The sequence below is a fragment of the Elephantulus edwardii genome, unplaced genomic scaffold, assembly GCF_000299155.1.
Source record: "Elephantulus edwardii isolate Elephantulus edwardi_28Jun2011 unplaced genomic scaffold, EleEdw1.0 scaffold00244, whole genome shotgun sequence".
NCBI lineage: Eukaryota > Metazoa > Chordata > Mammalia > Macroscelidea > Macroscelididae > Elephantulus > Elephantulus edwardii.
The window spans coordinates 543,003-552,040 of NW_006399994.1; the positions used below are offsets into that span (position 1 = coordinate 543,003).

Here is a 9,038-nt window from a genome sequence, read left to right on the forward strand (position 1 = left end):
ACAGATCTTGGCTGAAAGCAGAGAGTACCCGAGGAATTTCTATCTATGTTTCATTAACTATACAAAGGCATTTGACTGTGTGGATCACAACAAACTGTGGCTAACTCTAAGAAGAATGAGAATCCCAGAATATTTGGTTGTGCTTATGTGAAAGCTATACTTGGACCAGGAGGCAGTCATTAACAGATCAATGAAACTGCCTGGTTCAAAATCAGGAAGGGTGTACGTCAAGGATGTATCATATTTCCGTATCTTTTCAATCTTTATGCAGAACAGATCATCCAGGAGCCTGGACTCTATGAGGAGAAATGTGACTTCAGGATTAGATGAAGACTCATCAACAATCTGTGTTATGCAGATGACACAACCCTGCTTGCTAAAACTAAGGAGGACCTGAAGCATTTGCTGCAGAAGGTCAAGCGTTCAATGTGGATTGAAGCTCAATATCAAGAAAACATTCTCACCACTGGGCCAATTGGCAGCATCTTGACAAATGGTGAAAAGATTGAGATTATTAACAGCTTTCGTTTGCTTGGCTCTACAATCAAGACTCTTGGTACCAGCAGCCAGAAAATTAAAAGATGAATTTCATTGAGAAAGTCTGCTCTCAGGGATCTCTCCAGAGTACTGAAGAACAACATTATCAGTCTGAAGACTAAGGTGCGCCTGATCCAGGCCATAGTCTTCTCAATTACTTGCTATGAGTCAGAAAACTAGATAATGAGTAGGGATGATAGAAAGAGAATTGATACCTATGAACTGTGGTGATGGAGAAGAGTATTGAATATACCATGGACTTCCATGGGAACAAACAGACTCATTCTGAAGATGGTGAAATCAGTCTGCTCCTTGAGGGTAAGATTCTGAGGCTTTGTCTGACGTACTTTGCACATGTTGCAAGGAAAGGAATAGTCCTTGAAAGGGACATTATTCTTGGAAGGGTGAAGAGAAGACAGTGCAACATAAGATGTCAGGGGAAGGCAGAGAGAAGTACCTGCTGGGGCTAGTAGTGTCACCTGGGGGAACAACTTTAGAATGAAGGGAGTCCTATGAGTAAGGCTCACAAGGGGACTAGTTCTTAGAAAAAGACATCATCAACCATGCTAGGAAAAGTGAAGGGTCAGAGAAAGAGAAGACGGCCCTCAACAAGATGGATTGACACAGTGAGTGTAACAATGTGCTCAGGCATGAACAGATGGTGAGGCCGGCACAGGACAAGGCAAAGCCCCAATCTATTCATCTGTTGTTGAGTTGTTAACTGGATGCTACCAAACAAGAACCTGGGTAAGGATCCATTCCTAAGAGAGGAACAGGACAAGAGTACTTGCTAAACAAAGAAAAGCAGGAGGAAATTCATTAACTATACCAAAGGACAGAGATAAAATACATACTTGGCTTTGTTTTTATCTACATCCCAGTCACTAAAGCTAAGAGGCCCTGGTTCCCACCAGGGAGCAGGGGTAGAGTTGTCAAGTCAGATTTCACAACTGAGCAAAGACCAGGGCCTAGAATGAAAGGGTGAGCTTGCCAGGCCCTCAGCCTGTCCTGTCCACTACTGGGGAGGCACAGCTGCCCACTGTGATCCCTTTCTGCCCTGATCTGAGCCTGTAGACACAAAGATTCACTGTCCTCACTCGCTACCAACAAGGTTCTGGTGACTCCCCAGACCCCTTAGCCCAGGCCCTCTCTCTGCTTCCTCAGTCCGTGGTATGGGGCATCTTCCACATCTCGGGTGACCACACTCTGAAGCTCACGCCTGGTCTCAAGGGACATCTGTGGGTTGGGCTGCAGCTAGAGCAGTTCCAGGAGGGCCTCCTTCTGATCCGTGGCCAGGTCCGCCTGACAGTGCTGGGCCAGGGTCGGGAGGCACTGATGTCACAGCACAGACAGTTCGCGTTTCTAGGTCTGGAAGCCCAGAAAGTGGAAGAAGCAGGCGTCCAGCACCCGGTAGGGCAGCGCGTACTTCTTGCCCAGTAGAAGTAGCAGGAAGATGCTGTTGGCACCGCTGTATTCCATTTCAGCAATCTTCAGCATGGCCGCACTGGAGTGTAACACAGGGATGGAGCACTTGGCAATGATGCTCCCGACAATGATGGCTTCCCTCAGGGTACAGATATCGGATTCACACAGCGGGATCAGGATCCCTTTGGCCCAGGCTCCAGGCTTGACCAGGGCCTTCTTGAGTGCCACGCACAGGTGGACTTTTAGTCGTTTGTATTTGGCGATGTCATCTCGTAGTTGGGGGTGCAGGACAAGGTTGAAGAAGCGCTGGGTCATGCGTTCCTTCAGGTTAAGATCCTCATGGCCTGGTACATGGCGGCTGCCGGTCCAGGACCTGGGCTCGGTGATGCAGAGAATCTGTTCCTAGTTGTAACACCTCTCAGACACCTGTACAACAGCTTCTTGATCTAGGTATAAGTTTTGCATAAGCACAGTTAAGAGTTCTGGGATTCCCATTACTTCCCATATTAGCCATAATTTGTTCTGATTCAAATGAGTTTATATAGTCAACAAAACACAAATAGACATCCTTCTGGTGTTCTCTGCTTTCAGCCAACCAAGATGCTTCTTACATCAGCAATTATATCTCTGATGCCACAACCAGGGATTTATTTGTGAGTATTATAATTACTGTTCTAAGAAATACGTATGAATGGTTGAATAAATAACTAATATCTTTTATAAATTCTTTGTTCAAATTACTATTTTTTAAAAACAAATGGTTCAATAAATAACCAATATGTTCTATAAATTCTATCTTCAAATCGTTGTTGTTGTTGTTGTTGTGTACCAGAGAGTTGGAACCAACTCATAGCTGATCCTATGGTGGGTTTTCAGAGGAAGTTAATCACATGGAAGGAGAATGCCATCCTTCTCCCATGGAGCAGCTGGTGGCCTCGAACCATGTGCTTTCAGGATTGTAGCACAGCTGCAATATTCAAATTACTATTTAAAAAATTAATATTTACAAAATCTTGGAAAAAATTGCCACACTAAGCCCATATTATTTTGTATTTAATGGAGAACTATTATTAAAAACAAAAAGTAAAAGTGTATTTTTCATTAAAGAACAAAACCCCTCAGTATTCTGAAGCTACTGATTTCTGCAGTTTATACCCAGAAACTTAGACCTTGGTGTGCCTCAACCAGGCCCATTATGCAGAAGTATAACGTCTCCAGAATACCTTGTCATGTTCTGATCCCCTCTTATTCTTACCTTCTGCTATTTTACCAGTCCTCGGAAAGCAGCCTCCTTGATCTGCTGGAGAAGCAAATTCATCATCGCCCCCTTTGAACAAGCTCTCAACCATGTCCTCCAAGATGGCAGATCACAGAAAGAGTGCTTGACAGAACCAGAATGTTGTGTGTAGGTCAACATGCAGGCAAGCAGCCATTTTCCCCACGAATATGAGCTTTAGAATAATTTAAAATATAAAGAGTAGAAGACCCTGGATGAGATGGATTGACTCAGAAACTAAGGTAATGAGGGTAGATGTATCAGAGTCAGTGGACTGGCTCGATATAGGGCAGGATTCAGAGCTACTGTACATAGGATAGCTGTAAGTCACAGACAACTTGATGGCACATAACAATAGCAAAATAAATTTGAGCATGCCAAGAACACCTAAATATCTAAATAAAACTCAAACCTATCTGAAAAAAACAAAACCAAAAAATAACATGAGCCTGTGCTTTTGCTCTAAAGCAAGAATGAACAAATTTTCCATATGCTCATCCTTTGAAAAAAAGTCTTTCTAAACACAGGGCCTAAATACTAGGAAAGAATTCTAGCCTAAAAAATCAGTATCAAGCATGAGAAAACCTAAGAGAGCTGCCTTCTGAAATGCAAATAATAAGCAATCAATAAATTTCTATACTATACTTGTGTGAAATGTGAAAGGAGATGAAGTTGGAAACTCAAAAGGGCTGAACGTGCTCAGCATGTCTTAAGCTGAAGGAGCTGAAGGAACTGAAGAACAAATTCAAGCCATAAGTTTCAGTATTTAAGGATGTTATGGTCAGAATATTGAGTGATCCAAGAAGCATTAAAAGAAGACGGAAAGAGTATAGTCACTGTACCAAAAAGAATTGGTTGACGCAAGAGAATTTCATGAAAAAACATATGACCAAGAGTCCAATGGTGATAAAGGAGGAAGTGAAGGCTTCCCTGAAGGATCTAGCAAAAAACAAGACCCCAGGAATGGATGGAATACCGATTGACATATTTCAACAAACAGATGGTGCCCTGGATATCCTTACCAGGTTGTGCCAAGGAATATGGAGGACAACTACCTGGCCAACTGACTAGAAGAGATTCATATTTATCTCCATTCAAAAAAAAAAAAGTGACCCAACAGAATGTGAAAATAATTGAACAATATCACTAATATCACACAAAAGTAAAATCCTGCTGAAGATTATTCAAAAACAACTGGAACAGTACATACACAGAGAACTACCAGAAATACAAGCTGGGTTTAGGAGAGGTCATGGCACTAGAGACATTATCGCCATTGCCAATGTCAGATGGATCTTGACAGAAAGCAGAGAGTACCAGAGGAATGTCTGTTTCACTGGATCACAGCAAATTGTGGCTAACCTTGAGAAGAAGGGGAATCCCAGAACCCTTGATTGTACTCATGCAAAACTTATACTCAGACCAGAAAGCAGTTCTCAGAACAGGGCAAGGAAACACTGCATAGTTCAAAATCAGGAAAGGAGTATATTGGGGATGCATCCTGTCTTCATACCTTTTCAATCTATATGCAGAGCAGGTCATTCTGGAGGCCAAGCTCTGTCAGGAGGAATGTGGCATCAAGATTGGAGGAAGATTCGTCAACAAACTACATTATGCAGATGACACAACCTTGCTTGCTAAAACTGAGGAAGGCCTGAAGCTCTTGTTGTGGAAGGTCAAGGACTGGTCTTCAATAAGGAGTGAATCTCAACATCAAGAAAAAAAAACCCAACATTTTTTTCACCACTGGCCCAGTTGGCAACACCATGATAGTTGGAGAAGGGATTGAAATTGTTGACAATTACAGCTTGCTCAGCTCCACAATCAACACTCTTGGCATTAGCAGTCAGGAGATCAAACGATGAAATGCACTGGGGAAATCATGCTGTCAGGGATTTCTCCAGCGTACTGAGAAGCAATGATGTCAGTCTAGAGACTAAGGTGTGCCCAATCCAAGCCATGGTCTTTGCAGTTACTTGCTATGCATTAGAGATCTGGATAATGACAAAGAATGACAGAAGAAGAATCAATGCCTTTGAGTTGTGATGCTGGAGAAGGGTCTTGAGAAGGGACATGGACTACTAAGAAAATAGGTCTGTCTTGCAGAGGGTGAAACCAAGATTCTCCTTGGAAGCTAGGATTTTGAAGCTCCATCTCATACACTTTGGGTCTGTGGCCAGGAGCAACTAGTCCTTCATGCTTGGAAGGGTGGAGGGACAGTGCAGGAGAGGAAGACCTCACATGAGATAGACTGATACAGTAACTGGGACAATGAGGGTAGGTGTATTGGAATTAGTGAGACTGGCTCTGGATAGGGCAGGCTTCAGAGCTGTTGTACATAAGGTCCCCATGAGTCGTAGATGACTTGACAACACATAACAACAACAACAACAACAACAATATTTGGTATTAAAAATCATCTGAATCACCCTGTTCTGTAGAAGACATGTAGATATATACATGGTATTTACAAACCAACTGGAAAGGCATGGCAGACATCAGTTAAGTTAGTAACCACAGTTTTACTGTTGTCAGTGTTAGCTGCTCTGAGTCCACCTCCAACACTTAACACCACCATGCACATGGAATAAAATGCTGTCTCGTTTCACTCCATTCCCTAATTAGTTGCAGAGTGAACCATTGTGATCTGTAGGGTTTTCATTGGCTGATATTTAGAAAATGATCTTCAGACCGTTCTTCCTTATTCATCTTAGTCTGTAGTTCACATAAGCCTAGTTGGTATAATAGCAAGATGTAACCAGTGGCATGCTTGGTGGAGGTGCATGAGGTACACTGGCCAAGAATCACTCCTGGGTCTCCCACATGAAAACTATGAAATGACTGTTTTAACTATGAAAGCAACTCCATTCTTCCTCACCTTTTCATCTCCAGCATAGTAGGCCATATGATCATCTGACACATATGCCCCATGCCAGTCCATCTCATCTCACCAGTACCTAGTAGGTCAATATTGACAACACGAATTCTACTACTAAACAAACACTGTCTTTATTAGCACTGTATATGATAGGACTGTTTATCTTTTAAAAGATTTTATATGTCTTCATTACGGTGTGGAATCATGTAGTCAATGTCTGGTTCTCTCACAGGCAGTCCAGTCAGGCAGTACACTGAAGAATATGTTCTGGCACATTCTGAATGATGGGAGTCTGCATGGGTCTCTTGTGTTTCTGAACAGTTTACAAATGAGGCACCAGCTGCATTTCTCTGACTATCTTTTCAAGAATGTTCATATTACTTGGAAGACATGTCACCCTCAAGAAACAAAAGGCAGGCATGCTTGCAAGGCCACTATAAAATATTCAAATACCTTAAGCTCAGGCCTTCTGTCATAAAATAGTTCACTGACTATGTAAGTGTCATCTGACCCTATTAGTATTCTGTGGGAATTACGATTTGGGATTTTGTTTAAAATAGCTAGTACTCCATCTCTTGTTCTTGCTGAGTAATAAACTGTTCTTTATCTCTGGCTCAGGAGTTTCACAGCCTCTAACAGAATTCATGAAACCATAGAAGGATAAGCTGTTAGCATGAAAGTAAAGTATCATCTCAAACACTTCACAATTCTTAGCATTTATCCACTAGGCTCAAGGATGATAGAGTTTACTTGTTTTTGCAGTCTGAGGAGTATTGTCCATTCAGTTCACTTAGTTAAGGTCTCTTCTTCTGCTACTATTGTTGTCTTTTCAATGAAAAGTTTTCATTGTTAAAAAGATGTATGTGTAAAATAAATAAAGAAGAAATTTCACTGGATATAAAAAGCAAAGTTAATGGTGACTCAAGAGTCCTTCCCCTAAGTGGTTAAGAATTCAAGGGTACCGAACAGCAGGAAATAAGATATTGGTCGAAGTTTGAGGGGATTTTTTTCCTATTTAGAACAATACTAAAACACTACCACAGCCAGGGAGAATTGATCGATAATTTCAGGAAGAACTGAAGAGAATGAGTGAGAGAGCAATGGACTATACATCCCACCAAGAATGCATTCATTTGGGAATGTGCCAGGAAAACTAAATAGCACTGATTTATCTTAATATTTCCATCCCTAGGAATGTATTCTCTAATTAGGCAATCCTCATTCTATTGTTTTGTTGTTGTTGAGTACTGTTGAGTTGGAACCAATGCATAGCTGACCCTCCAACAGGTTTTCAGAAGCAGTTAATCACACAGGAGGATATTGCCCAGCCAAAGCAGCTGGTGGATTTAACCCACATGCCTTCAGGACTACAGTGCAGGTTCATCCCACTAGGCCGCCGGAGCTCAAATGGGAACCCTATCCCTGGATTCCAGTATGTGCTGCTTATTAGAAAAATAGACATTTTTAAACAGGAGCCCAATCCTGTTTCCATTCCTATAGCAGGATTTAAAAAGTATACAAAATAGGCTGTGTTAAGACTTTGCATACTGGAGAAAAAATAAGGTTTAGAAAAAAGTATTTCATAGAATTATTTCCTTTAATTTTTTTAGCAGCTATGTGAAGTCATGATCATGGTATAAACTGCTCTAAAAATAGAGCATTCAAGAAAAGACATTAGTAATCAAACAATAAAGTTAATCTGACTCAAATTTTCCAGTGCAGGTAATCATTGTGTGACCTAAAGCATGAATAACTAGTATTATTTTAATATAAAGCCAAAGGTTTATAGTGGAGTTTTTTTTTTCTTTTATTTCCAGGATCTGTAAATAACATCCATAGTATTGGCCATGTATACCTCCTTCACTCCAAAGGACACATGGTGGGGCTTCCATAGTACAGAAAAACCTTTTTTATTATTATTATTTATTTACCTTTTTAAATTTCACATTGGTTTGCATACAAAGTTCATTGTGTTTCACACTATACTTCATTCACATTATCTTCCATACAATCATTCTCATTCATTATATTTTCTAAAAGCCAGCACCATTGAAACATGGTCACCATTACTCTTGTCTTTCCAGATTCCTGCCAAATATTTATCATTTCCTTTAGCCCATCAACCCACCCACAAAATTGTGCAACCCTATGATTTCCCCTCTTGTTAGTGCTCTATCATTTTTTTCTTTGCCTTAAATTGTCAACCTTTTTAAGAATGGCTTTTAATTAACAAAGTGTATATAACATTCTCAAGTGTATATAAATTCAAGAAATCTTTAAAATGCACAACAAGTACAGCCACCACTAATCTGCCATTGGAAGCTCATATGCTGCTATAGTGCTTTAGGTTTTCCTTTGAAAAGGAAAAAATGTATAAATGTAGTCTTTCTGTAGGTTTGTGTTTTGTTATTGCTACAAAAGGATGTATTCAGATGAATTTCAAATACGTCTTGATCAGTAGCAAATTTTCCTCCTTCAACATTCCTCAATAAAGGAGACTTTAATAAAACTGCCTGCACATGGAATATTCCTGTCTTCCAGTAACATAATGCAATTGTCGTTTGCAAATGCAAATTTAGATGAGACACTAAACTTTGTAAATAGAGATTTATGAGACTGTCTCATTAATATTTCTTGGAACCTATGCATTGTAGAAAAAGAGTGAAATTAAATCCTCCATAACATTTTAAGTATCCTGCTCATAATGAGATATGTAAATGCTGTAAATCAAGGAGTATATAATAATGTTTTACATGCTAATAGGAAGCTCCCATTTACTACATATTTGGTTCAATTTATTGTGTGAGTGTTGCATTCACACCAGGCACTATTATGCAAGACATAAAGAAGAAGCATACTTTGATGTTTCTTTGCCTAGTTTAATGTTTTTGTCATGCAAGTTGAGTAAATAGTTGGAGGGAA

The 9,038-nt window shown here is 40.3% G+C and overlaps 1 pseudogene; it reads right to left on the reverse strand.

The window, feature by feature from the left end:
• Positions 1-1,671: 1,671 nt before the first annotated feature.
• LOC102875620 lies at positions 1,672-3,283 on the reverse strand (annotated as a pseudogene).
• Positions 3,284-9,038: the final 5,755 nt, after the last annotated feature.